The 20,410-nt window shown below is 43.7% G+C and overlaps 1 protein-coding gene across 1 annotated transcript in view; it reads left to right on the plus strand.

The window, feature by feature from the left end:
* The first annotated feature begins 16,055 nt into the window (after nucleotides 1-16,055).
* Nucleotides 16,056-20,410, plus strand: part of SPTSSB (serine palmitoyltransferase small subunit B) — a 15,527-nt gene continuing 11,172 nt past the window's right edge. The window contains exon 1 of the mRNA XM_014946058.1: nucleotides 16,056-16,124. The gene's annotated coding sequence lies outside the window, so the exon portion shown is untranslated. The remainder of the gene's footprint in view (nucleotides 16,125-20,410) is intronic.

The following is a 20,410-nucleotide window of genomic DNA, read 5'->3' on the forward strand; positions in this document are numbered from 1 at the left end:
TTTTAGAGGACAGCATCGTGATTTTTTCCACTTTCACACAAAACCAAATAATTTAGTGGAAAACTGATTATCACAAAATCCCCAGTAATCACTGCTGCCCGTTGCTGCCGTTCAACACATCCTTCACCCCATCAGCTCCAGTAAGGGTTAAATTATCCCTTCTCCATGTGTGTGTCCCATCAGGACAGGCTATCAGGCACTGATTTTTGTCATAGTTTCATATTTGCTCCCGAGCAGTCCCTGACAACCTTACCATGAAGAATTTAACTCTGGGGTGGTTGGTGGGTGAGGGCAGCTCAGTGCAGGCTGGCAAAGAGGGGCCAGACCTTACAGCCAGCAGCAGGGAAGCAGCCGCAGCCACAGAGCAGCAGGGTCATCTGTTGTCTAGGAAGAGGGAAAAAAGCATCAAAATCTGCTTTTGCAGAATATACTCATGCAGGAGTGTTTTGCCACCACTGGAGATGACTACACAAACCTGAACAAACACACTGAAAGACAGCAGAGGAAAGAAATCGCAGCTTTATAGATCTAGTAACTTCACGGGGAAATGGTAAATCAGTTTTCAAATCAAAACCATTTCCATGTTTTAATGTCTCAAAAAATTTCCACCACAAGCTCTAAACCCAAACACTCTCCAGTTCCATAGCCAGATTGATGGATTGCCATCAAATACTGGAAAAACATAATTAATAAAAAAATTATACGTTGTCAGTCTGTTTAGAAAACAAATTGCTCAGAGCAAGGGATCATTAAACAGATTCTCATTAAAATGGGCAACACAGTTCCTGAAAGAAGTATTCCTAAATATATAAATGCATTTTAATAAAACTGAAATTTTGGACTTTTTCATTGAATTAGCTCACCACAGCTGATTCTGAAATCATTAGTTTGAAGCCCCCCACACTAGGGAAGGTTATGATTCACAGTGGGCACAAAATATGAAGAATTAAACTGACATCCTGTTCAGTACATCTATATTTAATTGGATCAAAGTATCCACTAATTGTTAGCATGTGTCCCATAATGAGATTGTAATAATACAGTTGTTCTTTGGTTTGGTCCCTAAAATTATAGAATTTAAATATCCCAGTTCACAACAGGTATTTAACCCCAATCTCCCAGGTTTAAATTATTGCAATTTCTGTAAACATAATTAATAAAAAAATTATACGTTGTCAGTCTGTTTAGAAAACAAATTGCTCAGAGCAAGGGATCATTAAACAGATTCTCATTAAAATGGGCAACACAGTTCCTGAAAGAAGTATTCCTAAATATATAAATGCATTTTAATAAAACTGAAATTTTGGACTTTTTCATTGAATTAGCTCACCACAGCTGATTCTGAAATCATTAGTTTGAAGCCCCCCACACTAGGGAAGGTTATGATTCACAGTGGGCACAAAATATGAAGAATTAAACTGACATCCTGTTCAGTGCATCTATATTTAATTGGATCAAAGTATCCACTAATTGTTAGCATGTGTCCCATAATGAGATTGTAATAATACAGTTGTTCTTTGGTTTGGTCTCTAAAATTATAGAATTTAAATATTCCAGTTCACAACAGGTATTTAACCCTAATCTACCAGGTTTAAATGATTACAATTTCTGTTATTTAATTTTTTCAAGTTCTTATACAGGGGAGGAAAAACACTAGTCCTCATGCAGCTGTACATTCATCACAGACAGTAACTTTTCTTGAGTTATATTAAATTATATTTTATTATATTTGAGTTATATTATATTAAATTACATTGCCACTAAGTCTTAAATTCTACGACTTCATTGCAAATATCCCACCCAAAGACTAAACGACCAGTGGGTGCTATCTCCTACCTTATAAATGGTCCTGCTCCCAGGATGACCCCCCCTCAATGGCACTTTGAAAAAGACAATCTTATTTTCAGAGAGAATCGGTTTTATTTGTGTATCGGCTGCTCCCGTGGCCAATGAGAGCCTGCATGGTGCAGGGAGAAGGGGGGATTGGCAAAGTCCCCTGAAAGGACCAAGGTGACATTGAAATTTGAGGAAATTCAAATGCTTTCCCTGACTGGGATGCTGCTCTTCTCATGGGACTTTTTTGGCTCTTCCCCCCAACACCAGTCTTCAGGGCTTTAGGGACGCTCTTCTTTCAACCCACAGTATCTGGTACCATCAGACTCAGCCTGAATTTGTCCATTTGCTGAGGGTCCAGGTTGCTCTCTGGGCATTTCACGTGCAGAGTTTGGCATCACACTCCCCTCCTTGGGATGGGATTTTAGGAAGGGTAAGAGAGAAATTACAGAAATAGCTATATGGGATCATGAGTGCATATGTCTGCGTGGAAATGCACTGAAAGAGGAATTCAGCCTCAAATCCAAGCGTTGGACTTTTTCATTGCATTAGCTCACCACTTCTGATTCTGAAATCATTCTTTTGAAGCCCCCCACACTAGGGAAGGTTATGATTCACAGTGGGCACAAAATATGAAGAATTAAACTGACATCCTGTTCAGTACATCTATATTTAATTGGATCAAAGTATCCACTAATTGTTAGCATGTGTCCCATAATGAGATTGTAATAATACAGTTGTTCTTTGGTTTGGTCTCTAAAATTATAGAATTTAAATATTCCAGTTCACAACAGGTATTTAACCCTAATCTACCAGGTTTAAATGATTACAATTTCTGTTATTTAATTTTTTCAAGTTCTTATACAGGGGAGGAAAAACACTAGTCCTCATGCAGCTGTACATTCATCACAGACAGTAACTTTTCTTGAGTTATATTAAATTATATTTTATTATATTTGAGTTATATTATATTAAATTACATTGCCACTAAGTCTTAAATTCTACGACTTCATTGCAAATATCCCACCCAAAGACTAAATGACCAGTGGGTGCTATCTCCTACCTTATAAATGGTCCTGCTCCCAGGATGACCCCCCCTCAATGGCACTTTGAAAAAGACAATCTTATTTTCAGAGAGAATCGGTTTTATTTGTGTATCGGCTGCTCCCGTGGCCAATGAGAGCCTGCATGGTGCAGGGAGAAGGGGGGATTGGCAAAGTCCCCTGAAAGGACCAAGGTGACATTGAAATTTGAGGAAATTCAAATGCTTTCCCTGACTGGGATGCTGCTCTTCTCATGGGACTTTTTTGGCTCTTCCCCCCAACACCAGTCTTCAGGGCTTTAGGGACGCTCTTCTTTCAACCCACAGTATCTGGTACCATCAGACTCAGCCTGAATTTGTCCATTTGCTGAGGGTCCAGGTTGCTCTCTGGGCATTTCACGTGCAGAGTTTGGCATCACACTCCCCTCCTTGGGATGGGATTTTAGGAAGGGTAAGAGAGAAATTACAGAAATAGCTATATGGGATCATGAGTGCATATGTCTGCGTGGAAACGCACTGAAAGAGGAATTCAGCCTCAAATCCAAGCTGTCCCAGGTAAATGCAGAGATGCAGAAAGCCAACACTGCCTTGTTGTCCCTGCAGCTGTGGTGCAGAGCAGGGTACCCGTGGGAGGCCGTGCTGCACAGCGGGCCGGGAGAACAACATCCCTCTGGGAAAAGGGACAAATCCACCCCAGGAGGGTCGCTGCAAAGTTATTCGTATTGGAACCGATATCCCCTCTGGATTTCATAGGCTAATTGATTTTCCTCGCTCTTTACCAGCAATCACAGCACTCATTTCCTTCCCCAGTGACCTTAAAATGGGCCAGCGTTTATTCTTAGATTTCCCAACCCTGTTCAGAGTGCAGTAGAAAGGCAGGAATGTGAGGCTGCCTTTCATTGCCTTGTCTTGGTGAAATATGAGCAAGGAAACCTTCTCATTCAATCAGTCTGAATTTACTACATACCAGTAGACTCAAAGCTCAGCTGCTGGACAAGAAAGGCTGCTTGTTTCAGGCGGGCTACAGAAAACAATCAATTCTGCCTTAATGTAAGTGGAGAGAATTGTAATCCTCCATGATTTATATGCGAACACCTTTTCCTGCACAATAGTCTAGAGCTTTCAGCAATAACAAGTTGATTAAGGAAAGTCTATTACCGAGCATACCTGGCTAGATTGATTCAGCTATTCCAAAGAAATCAATTAAGAGTTTTGCAGCAAGATGGTCCAGCCCTGCGTAGGACATGGGCTTGTCCCAGCTCCTGCAATGGAACCCGAACCAGCACTCACCAATGCTCATTCCCACTGCTGGGAATAGAGCTGGATCCAGAATTCAAAAAGTTCTTTTTTTAAAAATTAGTAACCCTTTTCAATACTGTAATTGGAATCCATGTTTTAAAGTGAATTTAAAAATACTTGCATCTTCAGCAGTTATATTTCTGACAAGATCATGGACACATAAATTGAAGACAAAAGGCAATCAACCAATTGTAATAAAATCCTTATTTTTATATTAACTCAGGACTTTTCTTTAGCAACAGAAGTTATTCCACAGGAGAAGGTTAACCATTTTTAACCAAGATTACTGCATTGTACAGTGTTGCCTCCACATTTACCAAAGCTACTCTTTCAAAGACTTCAATTTAATGCCATATTTGCTGCACACTAAAGCTAAAGTAAGCTTCAACCCTGGGTTAGGGTGTTTTCCTGAATAGCTTGGATAGTAGCAGTCTGGAATAGTATTATTAGATTATGTGACAAATGCAGGTTTTTAAATTATACAGTGTTTATTGAGTTACTGAAGCAGTTTGGAAAACTCATGGGTTGAGAGTGTAAATTAAGATTTAGCACTAGATTAATCACTTTGTTTATTCAGGGGATCTGGATCTACATTTTACTGATATAAATGATGCATGGGAGCCATTAAAATTCCTTCAAAGTACATTTCAAACACACTCCTAGCCTTGCATATTTGCGGATAACTGTTTTTGACTGAGATTTGCAAAGTTAAGTAAAAAAAAGCTATGTCCATGCTACTGATTTCTACCAGCACATCCACCAGCCATGGGTTGGAAGGGCTGTGACCTTCTCATAACTGCTGGATCACTAAAAGCTCCTCCCGGGGCTTGGCAAAAGCAAACACATGAAAGCCAGTGCATCCTGGAGGAAGCTTTAACCAGCATAAAGCAATTTCCCAAGGAAGGAGCATCCTCACAACCACTAATCCTTGCAACCCTAATGCCAGCTCCCCATCATAGTCAGAGGTGGGGAGGAAAAAGAAGGATTTCACCAGAGACCTTCACCTCTCCCCTGCTCTGCAGCCAGAGGCTCCTCCTGGGGCACAGGGGGGTCCTGAACCTCAATGCAGACACAGCAACCTTGTCCTTGTGGGATCCTCTCCTTGGTTGCCATTCTGAAACACAGAGGAACACAGCAAACTGCGTAAATATATTTTGTATCAAATTAATGGTGTATTTCTTAAATGAGATCAGCAAAGGAGATTCAAAAGGCACCTCCTGGAGGGCTCCACTTCCAATTGTTTGCAAATGAAAACAGAAAATTTAGATCTGCAGATACAAGGTAGACTGATAAAGTAAAAATGGTTTGGAAATACAATTAAGGAGGAAACAGTGAAAACTGAAGCAGCGTAGAAAATAAGCCAGGTTTGTAATAATAGGTAATTTAAAATCTTAATGTTCAAGTATCAAGAAGGCAAACTGGAAAAAATAATATTCACATAGAATAGGAAGTAGGTAAAAATGGAATTAAATTACATTCAAGCTGGGTAAAAAGTGTTAAAAGGGAATTAATGTTTCTGTGTGAAAAAAAACAATTAACACTTCTCACAAGATTTCCCACAACAATTTAGCAGACCTCCTGGAAGAGGCCCTCCTCTCCCCACCCAAATACTTTTATTTTCTGAAAAATTTAAATGTGTTCTGGTTTCCTTTATGCATTATCACAAAACAATTGAGCCAAACAGAAAACAGACTGAAATGAAGATTTTCTGCTATGTTGTTAATTAGGGGAGGGAATATTTCCACACAAGACAGTTCAATAGATAAATTAATCAAGTCAAGATAGAACCTTTTTCCTCCTCTCCTACGTACTCAGTATGCTGTAGCCTCCTAAATGTCCCTTAGAGGCAGCACTAAATGGAGAGCAGGAATTCATCCTTGCTGGGTGAAAAAAAAACAGAAGGCTGCTTTTTTTTTATTTTTAGCATGCACCAAAAAAGCTCCAATTTCATTTTCTTCCCCATTTTCCTTCTGTCCTTTCTGCTTTTTTCATCCTGGAAAACCAGCCAGCCCATGTTTTCCAGGCTGACCCCTTTTTCCAGGGTCTCTTTTGGGCCCCAACAATCCTCAGACACCAGGTGAACCTATGTGTCCCTTCCAGCCCTTTCCACCCATTTGTCCTCTATCCCCCTTGGACCACTTTTCTCCCCAGTTACCTCTTGGTCCTGTGTCACCTCTGGGACCCAGTTGCCCCTTGTAGACTGCAGTTCCTGGAGCTCTTCCAGGACCAGTTTGTCCCCTCTCAGAAGGAAGTCTTGCTTCACCACTGACCACCTGATTACTCTTCTCCCTTTGGTTCTCACTGTCCAGGTCCTCCTGGGGGTCCTTGTATTCCTCTCTTCCCAATGCATCCTGGTTTACCCACAAAAGGGAAAAAATGGTTACATTCCCTTTATGAAGAACATGTGAAGAAATTTATGAAGAAATGGACATCTGGAGATGCTGTTATTCAGAAGCCATGGAGAACAGCCCACTCTGGGGACACTGCAGCCATCCTGGAGGTCAGGCGTGGTGTGCCCATATCTACAGCATCTGGGATCTTTTGCATATATTTTTTTTTTGCAAAAGAAAGAATTATCAAGTAAATGCTTGAGACAAATAAAACCAAAATATGCGAAAAAAAAATTTTTGTAATTCGTCTCTAAAGTTGCTCTGGTTTCAGTTTAAAATTTTGGGGGGTTTTCATTTGTGATAAGAACTTTAACTACTGTGTGGTGTAAATATTAAACATGCCATTTATGTAGAAAATGGACCTACTACTCTACTAGGATTTTAATATGCTTGACTTGAAAAAAATACTGTCATAAGGATTTCCATTAGATGCAAAATAATAAAATAATCTCCCTGTAAAATCGGTATAATTGCATTTAGTGTTATTAAAATTCAGATATCAAGGGGAAAATAAGATCAGAAAAAAACCTGCATCAGTCTGTGCCAATATATCCCACAAACCCTACATTCTATGTTGTTTTAAATTTCCTAAGTCTGCGGGATGGCAGTGCAGTTACACCTAAATAAAGATTTATGGCACTTTAAAGTATAATGGCTAGAAAGATCCAAAAGCTACCGTTTCCCATAAATAAGTATTTAGGGAGTTATTTAAGGACTATAAGAACTTCATGATACCTATTACATTCTATGGAGTCAATCACTCTAAGAGTCCCCAAATGCATATTTAAAATACTGGTAACATGTACACATTTATGCGAAAGACCGGAATTACAGCACACGAGTTGTCGTAGCTCGTCGGGCTGAACTCCTACACTGGTGCTGATTTTTGGGAGTGTGAAATGGCTGTGCAAACACATGCACTCCCCCGTGCAAGCGGAGTGCGGCCCCGCTCCAAGCCCTGCCCCAGGGCACCGATCTCCTTTGTCAGGACCTACAGATGCCTCTGGTCTGGACTAAGAAACACGTCCATTGTACTTGCCTGGAAACTCTAGAGGGCCAAAGGTAAAAAGTGATAAAATTACCTGGCTCCCCTTTTTCACCCTGGTCTCCCTTTGTGTGTCGGGCTGGGGGATGTCACAGAAACCCTGCTGCTCTGGTGTACTGCTGTTTTCCTTCAGTGTGTTTAAGAAACAAAATAGTGCTCAATAGCCATGCCTTTGCTAATAGCAAGAGGTGGGATTGTTTCCTTCCTTGTCTCCAGTCCCATCTTTCAGGGAAGATGATATCTGCTGGAGAGGGGTCTGAAGTGCCAAGCTGGTTGGTGATAGCGGCCTGTCCCTTTGGGGTGAGGGCTGTCAGCCCCTCCACCAGTCACAGGCAGCGTTTGAGGATGTCAAAGCAGCCCTGGAGCCCCCTCGAGTGCCACCCTCTGGGACCACTTCGGTGCCATGTGTGAGCCTGGGTCAGTGGGGACAGCAGGTGCTCGTGGCAGGTCCCGTGACCCTGGTCCCCGTCCCCAATTTCTCCTGGTATTGAGGGGAACCAGCTAAATGCACCACCAGGAAGAGCTTTCCCAGCAAAATGATTGCTTCTGAAAGAAGCAGAGAAGTGATACGCAGTCATAATGCAGCACAAGGACCTCGCCCGAAGAGTATCTACCCTGTCCTATTCACAAAGACAAAGACTGCATATATGGTACCGTCCTTAGAGAAGCTGAAGAGTATCTACCCTGTCCCATTCACAAAGACAAAGATTGTTGTATTCACAGGATTAGATGCTAAAATAAAGAAGAAAAACTGCATATATGGTACCGTCCTTAGAGAAGCACAGAAAAATCTCCACTGTGACTATTTGCAGGACACAGAGCACCAGCTGCTTTATTGCAGGTTCCTGGAAATTTTATTTCTCTGGTTGAAATTTCCTTTTTTCATGTTTAATATATCAAACCCATGAGATAGACCCAGCACCTAATACCTATGAGGTAATGTGCTGCCTTTGTGTTCCTTCATGAGCAAATTCCGCAGCTTAAAGTGGGCACAGAAAAATCTCCACTGTGACTATTTGCAGGACACAGAGCACCAGCTGCTTTATTGCAGGTTCCTGGAAATTTTATTTCTCTGGTTGAAATTTCCTTTTTTCATGTTTAATATATCAAACCCATGAGATAGACCCAGCACCTAATACCTATGAGGTAATGTGCTGCCTTTGTGTTCCTTCATGAGCAAATTCCGCAGCTTAAAGTGGCCACTCCACACTTCATGATGTATATCCCAGCATTTAATTATTCTGAGATCAAAATAATCCCAGAGGAAGTACATCATGCCTAAAGCATATTGCAAACTAGGAGTTTTATGTATCCAAATTTATAATTGATTATGTTTAAATAGATACCTAATTGATTCCAAATATTTATTTCTCTCAGGCTAAATATTGGCCTGTGAATAACTGGTAGAAATCACAGTGACCTCTACAAACAGTCACGAGTTGTAATTTACCTTTTAAAACTACTCACACTGTGGACTATAAAACTGTATTTTGGATAATATCATGGCAAGGAGATGAACTGTCAGAGTGATTTCATATGAACATCCAACTTTAACTAGATTTTCCGAACAATTTAGAGACGAGAGCTCCTTCTGGCTTCTGGTGGGTGTAATTCAGAAACCAAAGTGCATTTATGGGGCCGAAGTAAGAAGGAGAGAGGATCAGTGAGCAACAGCCCACCTGGAGAAAGATGCACCGGAGAAGTCAACAGGCTGCTTGGACTACTCTGAGGACAGGAGTTTCCACTAAGTACTGTAGCATGTGTGGGTTTATAAATATCTATATATCTAAAAATATAAATATATGTATAACTGGGAGTATTTCTAGGAGATTTTCCTATTGCATATTGTTGAACTCAAGGAATAAAAAGTGCACCATAAAGTTTTATAATGTCTCTAAATTTTTGTATCCTTGGTTGTACCGCCCCATTTGTCTGTTGTCTTATTCATCCCATATATCTGCTTTCCCCGAAGTTTTTAGGGGTACATCCCATCACACCAACACCTTCTCCTTCCAGCGCACACCTCTGTATCCCCGTCACTCCAACGCCAGTCCTGGCAGCACTACCGATGCCATACAGGTATTTGGGGCTCTTTAGGAAACAGGTGGGGTTTCACTTTTTCTTTGCAAAGACCTGAAAAGCCCATAGAGGCCAAATACCTAAAGCTCAGAACTTGATCAAAAATTGTGAACCGCCAAAATTCACACTCTAATATTCAATTTTTATTTTCTTTTTTTATATATATATACAAATCAGGAAAGATGTGGCCATACAGCTGCCATTGTGCTTGGATCAGGTGCAATTTTCCTCATGCACATAAAGTTCCCATAAAGTTCCACAGGCAAAGCAAATTGACTTGGCTGTCTGCCAAGTTTCAGGAAGTTTTTGGTTTGTTTTTTTACTATTAGAACAGGCAACATTTACCAAAGGTGTATGCCAGGATCACTAACACAGCAGCCGTCTATTAATCAGCAAAGGGCAGGTGTTGTTTTCTAAGAACCTTTATGCCAGCGCTGTGGATTAAGCCAAATATTATCAGTTTTCATCTAATTACTTCACAGAGGGTCTCTCTAGCTCCATACACCTGCTACTTTCCCTTCCGAAAAGACAAAATTTAATTAAAATCAGGAGATTATGCCTACGCACCTTCTTTTTAAAAAGAGAGATATAGTATCAGGAAGCAAGTCAGGCACCAACACTGCAACCCTCGTAGTTTTGCAGCGAGACTGATATTTAGTACTCTTAAAGCTTAATCTCTTAAATCCGTGTGATTGCAGAAAATTGAAGATTTCATTTTAAAAAGTCAGTTCTGAGCCCTGTGTTAAAAAGGCAGAGTCTAGGAGGTAAATGACAATAATCCCAAATGTAATTGTATTTCAGCCTCATAATTTCCATAACATTTCCAGTCTCATAATTTGAGAGAAAATGAGTCACGTCTTGGCATATTTAAGGGATATCAACCTGGTAACTACAACCAGTTTTACACAAAGATAACGAGCCACGTTTCTGATTCCTGATTGTGCCCTTCCCAGGATTAAAATGTATACATACGAACAGCATCAACTAAAATACCGGGATACAGGACTCAGTGACAGATTCATCCTTTTCCTAGTCCTCAGCTACACTACCGGGCTTTTAATTATTGTAGGTTTGAAACAAAGTCTAGGTTCTAGCTGCACCTGCCCAAGAGATGGCAATGTCTCCCTGTCGGACACAGCTTGTCCAAGGCAAAGCGCTTTGCATTGGCAAAAGCTTTTGTCCTAAGCTTATTATTCCCTAATAAACACTGCAATCATTATCTATTTTAATACTGTGAAAGCCAGTCAGCCCGAAACTACCCAAGTTAATAAGCATCTTATGAGACAAAGGGCTTATAGATCTCCACAACAGCAAATTTTATTCAGCAGAGAATCTTGCCCTGCTCCTCTGTGGCACGATGTCGACACACAGTGACGCAGACTCCTTTGCAGGTAATTTTACATCAGAAGGTATTGCAACACCCCTTAGAAATAAGGAAATGGAAATATCTACTTTCCTTTCACCCAAATTCTTCTTTGCTTTGGCAAATATATGTCTTGTAATAAAGCAAGGTTACAGAACTTAAACTCACAGTGTTTTAAAGAGTCACATGCTGCAATCTTAAAATCCTGATAGGAAGAAAAAATATCTGGGAACAAAATTGCCTCTGTGTGTACTGGACTCAAAACTTGTTGAGAGTTTATAATATTTACAAAATTAAAAAGCATGGAGAGAGAGAATGATTTTTTTTCTGACATAAAAACTAGATGCAAGGGACTTTGAATCAGCACTAAACTCAGAGGAAAGATTCCCACTGATTTCTTTGGAGCAGGCACCTAATACCCATGCAAGGTGAAAATTAACTCTCCTGGAAACACAACTCCCCATGTAACAACAGGCGAGAGGTGGTGTGAGAAGAACATGGTGGTTTGGGGCTCATTTCACACCTCAGCACACTCAGAGACGAGCTGCAGAGGCAGTGAGATGCACATCGAGTTTCCATCTCCCAAAAAGCGTAACCACCCATGGTCTCCCATGTGGTGGTCGCAGTTGCCAGTGTGGGGCTGGAAGAGCATCTTCTGGCTCTGCCACAGCTCCGTTACAGGACTTTCTTAAGCGAGAGTATCTCAAGCTCTGCAGGGTTACGCTCCCACCCGCCAAACCACCATCCATCATTCTCCCACACTCATTTATCCTGATTTCCTCTGAAGGTCACCCAAGATGAGCCACTGCAGAAACCTCTCCACCTCCTCTACACCTCACCCAGCACCCGGAATAATATAAGGGAATGTATAATACTACTAAATTATAATTATTGTATTGTATTCTTTAGATCTTCTGTTTAGGGCAGGAAGAAGCAACCTCCTTTCCATCTCTCATAGCAGGCCTTGAAAAGGGAGGAGGAGTAAAATGTGCCTCAGTGGGAAGGATTTCTACATCGGTAGCTGCTGCTTGCAAGGAGGTGACAGAGTCTGGTTTGGACTCCAAATGTAGTGACAAGTTTTGCCATATGCCAGACTTCATGGTGGCATGTAGCATATTTTTACAAGCAGAGCTGAAAGAAGAGGGTTTCCACCTTGGCAGGTGCAGCTGTGAAGAAACAGGGATGATGGGACAGAAGGTGGGATGGGGAAAGATAACACAATAGGTTTTAGAATATGTGGAGAATTGCTGCTTCAGCCAGAGGATCATCACAAGAGGGCACTCCAAGTGCTCCCAACAGCACGGCCAAGGATGATTTTACAGCCTGCACCATCCAAAGATGAAGTACAAAGATCCTGACCTTAAGCCTTAATCATCCCCACAGACCTCTGTGCATCCTGAGTGTCCTGCTCCATCCAGGACTAGCACAGGAGACAACAAACATCTTCCTGGAATAATTTACCAACAGCCTCTAGGCAAAAAGGGAATTACAAAACACTGAGTATATGTGACTAATAGATAAAACATGAAAAATCAGGTGTCTGTGAGACCTACACTTTTCAACCTTGTTTCCATTGAAAGCAATAATAAAGGCTGAATGTGTATGGTCAATATATATAGGGGAAAACAAAACAACAACAGCAATAAAAACCCCAAAGCAAACCAAAAAAAAAAAGACAACCACCCCAACAAAAATGAAAAACCCACCTACTGGTAAGACTTGCTCATTTTAAGAAAATTTCCCATGGCAAACTGGTATCAGAATGAATAAGATTAATCACAAGGCTGGCTGTACTCATGCAGCATTGTGAAAGAGCCTGAGGAGATGAAACAGATAGAGGACGGAATTGCGTGTTTTTAAAATGAAGGGGAAAGCCTTCTCCAGCATCCGGGCGCAACCCAGAGCTGCTGCAAAACTGCCTGGCAGTGCCATTCAACGGGTGATTCCTTCCATGCCACCACAAAACACGGCTGCCTCCTCTGGAGGGAAAATTTAAACTCCCAGCAACTTCATTTTTTCTCTAAAACATAGGAAAAAGCTATAGGAGCAAATCACACGTTCACTGCCACAGTGGGTAGGTTGCTGCCTACTCACTGGATGAAGTTAGGTAACAGAGCAATCATCCAGCAGATGTGGGAAGAGGAATGGCTAGTATCTTGGAGGTATGAACATCCCTGGCTGAAGCTTACAGCAGCTTTGCCTATCAGAAATCAAGATCTCATAGATGATCCACTCTGCTAAGAAGAAAGAAAGAATTCTGCAATAACCTGACCTATTTGGCAATATTCACCCAAAACCAACACCGATTTGATTTGCATTCACTCCTCCTCCTATTTTGTCTTTATGCAAATGAATAAGCTTTGTAGCAAGTAGGTATGTCAATTCAACAAATTAACAGAAAAAGGTAAAAGGTATTTTTAATCCATAAGCACAAATATTCACACCTGATATAGAATCATAGAATCACAGAATGGTTGGAGTTGGAAGGGACCTTAAAGCCCATCAAGTCCCAACCCCCCTGCCCTGGGCAGGGACACCTCCCACTAGAGCAGGTTGCTCAAAGCCCCATCCAGCCTGGCATTAAACACTTCCAGGGATGGGGCAAATACCTGAGTGAGGATGTTCGTATGGACATGTTCAGGTCTTCTGCAAGCCAATAACAAGATTACAATTATAACAACAGATCACACGCTTATACAGACCATTAAACTGGCTGTAGCAATTTAATATTGTAAAAAGGACACATCAAGAGCAAAGAGTAATGTGAAGATCTGACTCATGCAGGATTATAGATCCCGCCCAGCCCTTGTACTCAAAGTTGATTAATCCTTTACCTTCTAATTACTTGTTGTACCTGATCTCAGAATGCCACCCAGCCTCTCCTCTAGCTGGGGTCCAGGCTGAGATTTACTCAGAGCATCAGTTCATATCGATATTTATGAGGACAAATGATGGACTGCATATAAATAATCACAAATTCACTTTATGCTACCTATAAGCAGTTTCTCACTGAACATCATTTCTGACATCTGCACAAAGTCCAAAAGGAATTGCACCAGGAGGCAGGATCAGACCAGACCACTGCTGCCACCACTGCCCCACCAGCCAGCGTCTACTCAGCCTTTCCTGCCTTACAGGCACCTTTGCACTAGCACTAATTCCCAAAACAGAAGCTCTAGACCTGACCTGCTATTCAGCTAAAGCAACTGGAGAGATAATCATCTGGAAAGAGTTGCCACACACACCCCAGTAGAGGTGATTGCTTTCTCCAGTCTGCCCTATAATTAGATAAAATGTTGTTGTCTAATTTGACAGGTTGACTTTAAAGGCGGGTTTTTTTGGGAGATCAGTCTGTGACTTTCAACAGGAGGACAGAAGAAAAGTAACACCAGATTAGGATAATAATCAGAGGTTTAGCCAGAGCATCACCCCAGCCCAGCATCCTGGCTTAGGGATGTTTTACAGGAATATTCCACAAACTCAGACAAGTCAAGCCTTATGCTTTCTTTGGAAGTTTCCCTTCCATTAATCAAGACTGACTAGCTAGACAAGATCTGAAAAAATACATCCAGGTATCTTACAACTGCAAAAAGAAAAGAGTGTGTGCCTATTGTTTTGTTAGTTTTGCAGGAACATCCTTGGGTTTGCTGAAGTAACCAGCCCCTCAGAGGACCCTGCAGTTCTTTTCCTCCTGCACTTAAACTATACTTCTGCAAAATAAGTCTACATGACAGAAAGTGAAATTTCAGACCTTGCCTGAGAGACAGAAGATCTACCATCTGCAGAAGACAGGTGCAGCCTACGTAGTAGAGTTAATAAAAGCATCACTGTGGCACTTTGATGTGACTTAGTAAATATTTGACATCCAAAGCTTGCAAATACCCAATGCACACATTGACTATGACACAAACACAGACGGCTAACAAATTAAGGTCTTTATTTTTGGAACATTCATCCCTTTCCGCCCTCGAAGAGTTGCCTTAATCTCCAATGAGCAGCCACACAGCCCAGTGGTTGGGGCTGGATGAAGCCTTCACGTGTGAGCGAAATAACCAGCAGAAGAGAAGAGGCAGGGACACTGCAGAAACCTCTGCGCCCAAGACAGCATCAATGCAGCAGGACAGGGTCAGGTCACAGAATGGTGCTCCCTGGCAAGAAAGCAACTGCTAGAGAAGACACCTAAGCTCCTGCTCAAATTCGACATCCAAGCCATGGGGGCAAAGGCAAGCTGCAGGAGCTAGCAGAAGGAAATAGGATGGAAATGCACCCAGACAACGAAGCCTGCCCTGGTGTGCAATCCAGCTGCCCGCTGACCCGAGCTGGAAGGAAAACTTGCCTGTTGGCAAGCACTTCCACAGCAGGGTGTGACAGAGCCTGAAGACTCATGAAATATTCAAAGCCTATAGTTTTGACTTTACAAATGTTATGTTGGCCTTTATGGCAGGTAAGTGATTTTATTCCTGTCTCAAGGGGGTAATTTTCTGGATGTTTCCTGCAGGAGTAAAAGCCAGCACTGAAATCCCCAGTAATAATTAACACAAAACCCCAGCGGTAAAAGAAGGAAGGGAGCAGATCTCCCAGAGCACCAACCCCTGGGGAGACAAGGGAACAAACTGCCTTATTTTTAAATACTTTATACAAGTAACAACTTTGGTATGACTTTTACTATGACAAACACAGGACTCTTAGAGAAGGCTGAGGTTCAAGCAGGTTTGGAGCAAGGGGATGGCAACCCCAAGGGAAGTGATGGCAGGGTCTAGGTTATTGGTTTTACGCATCCTTTATTGTATAGGACTGTTTTTAAGGCACTGGGAGGGTTTTTGGCTCCTCTGCTCAGGACAGAAGGGCCTCCATGGCCCTAAGGCCATCCTGCAGCTGGGGCTGTGCTGGTAAATGTGAGGGATGAGGGCAGAGGGATGGCACGTCGCAACCCTGGTCGAGCAAACCCACCCACATCCCAACACGGTTCCTCAGCCATGGCACTGACACCGACATCTCCTGCAGAGAGGGGCAAACACAGGAGAGGGAGCACCCAAACCCCCAAACCTGGTTCATCGGCACCTCACGCTGCTGGTAAGATGCTTTTTAAAATTTATTTATTTGACCACATGAACTCTCTCCCTTACAAATCTTGGCTGTTCCAACTAGTCTAGTAGAAAAGTTAACTTTTCGACCTTTCGTCTCCTTTTTTTTTCTTGCTCACTTTCCTTTTGTTCCAGTTTCATTCGTTTTGTTCGTTGCTTTGCTTTCATTTCTTCCAAGGTGCAAGCCAGCAGGCTTCTCCTGGGTCAGTGAGGGGTGGAGACCGACAGGAGCAGGCAGCTCACGGAGGAACAGCAGGCGAAGGGAAAAAGCCTTCCCTCTCTCAGCAGCAATGCACAATAAATCAAACCACTGCCTCCTTTAGATTAAATCCTGTCCTACTTCTCACACAAGAGTTATTAATCCTGAATTCAATCAGGAGGCAGTTCTAACCATCCTCCTTGGTGAGGTTCCTCCCTCTGGAAACACCAGCCCTTGAAACAGCAGCAGGACTTGGCGGGGCCCCTGCAGCCCTGTCTTGTCTTAAGGCAAACACCACCTGATTATCAGCAAACCTGTAATCTATTGTAAGGCAAATCCTTCTCCATTTGCTAAGATAGTGTGTGTCAAAAGACAAGTGTGAAGCATCCATATACACGCTGAACCTTCATCTTCTATCAATTGGCAAGCGCACCTAATTCCCAAGGAGTGAAGCAAGGCAGTGAGGGATCATCAGGGTGATAAAGAGACTGTGGGAAAGTTATTTGTAAACGCCTTTTTGAAAAATACCCTAACAATAGCTATAGCTAAAGCTAAACGTGTTGTGTGGAGCAAGTGCTCTGATAACCAAGAATGCTTTTGCAAGTATTTTTACAGGATTGGTGTAAGTCATATCCACTCGCTGCTAGATCACTGGCAAAAACACTCTGGCCATTTCACCCACCATCCACTCAGGCACCAGGTATTCTACCAAGCTAAAGCTGCACTTACAGACCCAATGCGGGCTCCTATAGTACACCAGGACCTATAGGAGCTCTGCTTCAAGCTAGAAAGGAGCACAACTATTTGTAAGTTTAAAACAAAGCTTCTGCATAAGTGTTTTTTAACATCAAAGACTAAGCAAGCATCAGTTCTGCAGTCAACATCCATAAAAACAGCAGCAGAAGAAAGAGGCCCTGTTCTCGCTGTGTGAGCTGGGAACGAAAGCGTCACATCCCGGTTGCCCCTGTGCCACCTGCGCAGCTTTGTTTGTATAAGTGCCTTTTAAAGATATCAATTGAGGAAAGAGCATTTTTAAAGCATCATTAAAATGTGTTCAAATATTAAAAGAACAACTTTCATGGCAGCAGTTACATCTGGCCCTTGAAACAGTTTGCATTCCTTTATGGCCTTCCGTGGTTCAGAAGACACCAGCCGGTGCCAGAAGAGCAACACAGTGGCCTCAGGTCCCACTGCTGCATGCCTGGGACCTCCCTCTGTGCAGGGAGGTCCCCGCTGACCCAGCAGCTTTATAGAATCATAGAATCATAGAATTGTCCAGGCTGGAAGGGACCTCCAAAGGCCATCTAGTCCGACCTCCCCACAGTCAGCAGGGACACCCCCAACTAGACCAGGTTGCCCAGGGCCTCGTCGAGCCTCACCTTGAATATCTCCAGGGAAGGGGCCTCAACCACCTCCCTGGGCAACCTGTTCCAGTGCTCCACCACCCTCACAGTGAAGAACCCTCTCCTCATCTCCAGTCTACATCTGTTCCCCTCCAGCTTGAAGCCATTGCCCCTCATCCTGTCACTGCAGGCCTTTCTAAACAGGTTCTCCCCAGCCTTCCTGTAGGCTCCCTTCAGGTACTGGAAGGCTGCTATTAAGTCTCCCCAGAGCCTCCTCTTCTTCAGGCTGAGGAGACAGGTAGAGACAGCCATGACCAGCTTCACAGGCAGACCTGTGGTGACAGTCACCTCTGGCAGGGTGAAGCGATGAGCTGAATGAACCACTTCCCAGCTGCAGAGAACGTGAAAACTTCATCTCACCTGCAAAAGCACACCTTTAAGAGGCAGCTTGTTGCACAGAAAAGTCAGCGATTTACCAACACAAGCTGTTTGTCTCACAGTTCCCACCTAGTTGCAAAAAGCAGTGCTAGTCGTAAATGTGAGAACAACCACCCCGTGGCTGGCTCCAGCTTCTGGGTTCACTGCGGTACCCGCTGCCTTTGGGAGGTGTGTGTCCATCTGGCTTCTTCTGCCGTGTGAGCACAGCCACGAGCCAAACAACATCAGTGCCTACGGCCAAACAGGCTGCGGTCAAACCCTCAGAGCACAAGGTCAAAACCTTCATCAGCCACAGCTCCACACCACCCCTGGCCATTTGCTCTCGCCTCTGCAGAGTCACTGGCAAAATAAACTCCTTTTTCAGCTGGTGACTCCCTCAGCCCAGCTCATCCCTCCACCACAGAAGGGGACGTGCCCCCAAAGAGGCAGGCAGGGAGAGGGGCAGGGCCCCCAGGTGGCCCAGTGCCATGGCTGAGGACAGGCACACCATGCTACACCCATGGGCTCCCAAGCTCTTTGGGGATGGTCCCTCCTAATGGCACAGGAGCAACTTCAGCCAGTCTTTAGCTGTGGGAGCTGCCCGTGAGAAGCACAGATGTTTCATGGAGTCTGTCACGCTGCACTCAGAGCCAGCACACCCTACAAGCTTCATCTGCTGTGTCCACGCAAACGGGATGCTGGTTCGTGCCCATGTACCCAGCAAGGAATTGGCTCGTTGTCCACAAGCTGTTCATTTTGCTGCTGTCCCAGTGTGAGGTTTTGGGTGCAGACACTACACTGGTAAGACTCATTTCGGAGAGGTCACCAGGAGTGACCCAAGGATGCTTCATCTCAAGCATCACTGAGATGGCCTCAAAGCAAGAGCCACCAGATCTTAGCCATAGGCCAGCAGCAAACCCCATAAACAGCCCAGCAGCAAACCCCATAAACTTTAACAAAAGAACACACAACAAAACCCACCTTCTCTTAATGCCACTTGTTTACCACTTAATTAGTGGCACACAGTAACAGTTTTGAAGGTTGAGAAATAGCATCAGCCTCACCAGATCAGATCTCTGCGATTGCTTTGCGTAGCGAACGAGATTGTACCTGGCATCACGCTGCCCCGAGGGGAAAACAGTGAACAAAGCCATTTCTGTTACTTTTAGTTCTCACTTATACGGCAAAGCGAACTTCTTAAGTAGCTCTTTGGTAGCAAACAGGACACTAAATCACATTTTTTTATATCAGTGGCAGAATAAGGAAACCTAAACCTCATGGTTAGCAGTGTCATGTAGTATTTAATGGGATTTCAGATAAAGTCTTGTAAGTACTTGTCCATCCCTATCTCTCCTTTCTGGAAACACCTCATCTGATACGTTATCACCTTCCCTACGCGCCCGTCACACTGGTTTCTCACGCTGTGCTGCAGCACATCCCAGCCTGCAGGTCTCTCCCACTCAGCCCCTTGGAGCTGGGGAGCCCCCAGGCACCCGCCAGCACCCCCGGGGAACCCCTTCGTGCACCCCACCTCCCCCCCCCCGCTACCTTATAGGGAGGTAATTGTGCCCCTGTACTCGGCACTGGTGAGGCCACACCTCGAGTATTGTGTCCAGTTCTGGGCACCTCAATCCAAGAGAGATCTGGAGGTGCTGGAGCGAGTGCAGAGGAGGGCAACAAAGCTGGTGAGGGGGCTGGAAAACAAATCGTATGAGGAGCGGCTGAGGGAGTTGGGGCTGTTTAGTATGAGGAAGAGGAGGCTGAGGGGAGACCTCATCACTCTCTACAACTTCGTAAAAGGACACTGTAGAGAGGTTGTTGCTGGTCTCTTCTCACAGGTAATTAGTGACAGAACGAGAGGGAATGGCTTCAAGCTCCAACAGGGTAGGTTTAGACTGAACATTAGGAAGGAATTTTTCACCGAAAGAGTGATAGGGCATTGGAACGGGCTGCCCAGGGAGGTGGTGGAGTCACCGTCCCTGGCTGTGTTTAAGGGCCGTTTAGATGCAGTGCTAAGGGACATGGTGTAGGGGAGGACTTTGTAGAGTAGGGTAGATGGTTGGACTCGATGATCCCAAGGGTCTCTTCCAACCTAGACCATTCTATGATTCTATGATTCTATGACAAGCCTATATATTACAAAGTATAGGTACAACATAAAGCATGAACTGAGTGAAAGCCGGCTGGGTGCCAGCTGTCCAGGGGGAGGGTTGTTCACCGGAGCGCCCCTGCTCCCTGCACCGAGCATCCCAAAGTGCGTTACGCAAGTGCGTAGTGCAGATGCCGCCTCTAGACGCAGGATGGCGGGGGGGGGGG

The sequence above is a fragment of the Calidris pugnax genome, unplaced genomic scaffold, assembly GCF_001431845.1.
Source record: "Calidris pugnax isolate Ruff unplaced genomic scaffold, ASM143184v1 scaffold111, whole genome shotgun sequence".
Lineage (NCBI taxonomy): Eukaryota > Metazoa > Chordata > Aves > Charadriiformes > Scolopacidae > Calidris > Calidris pugnax.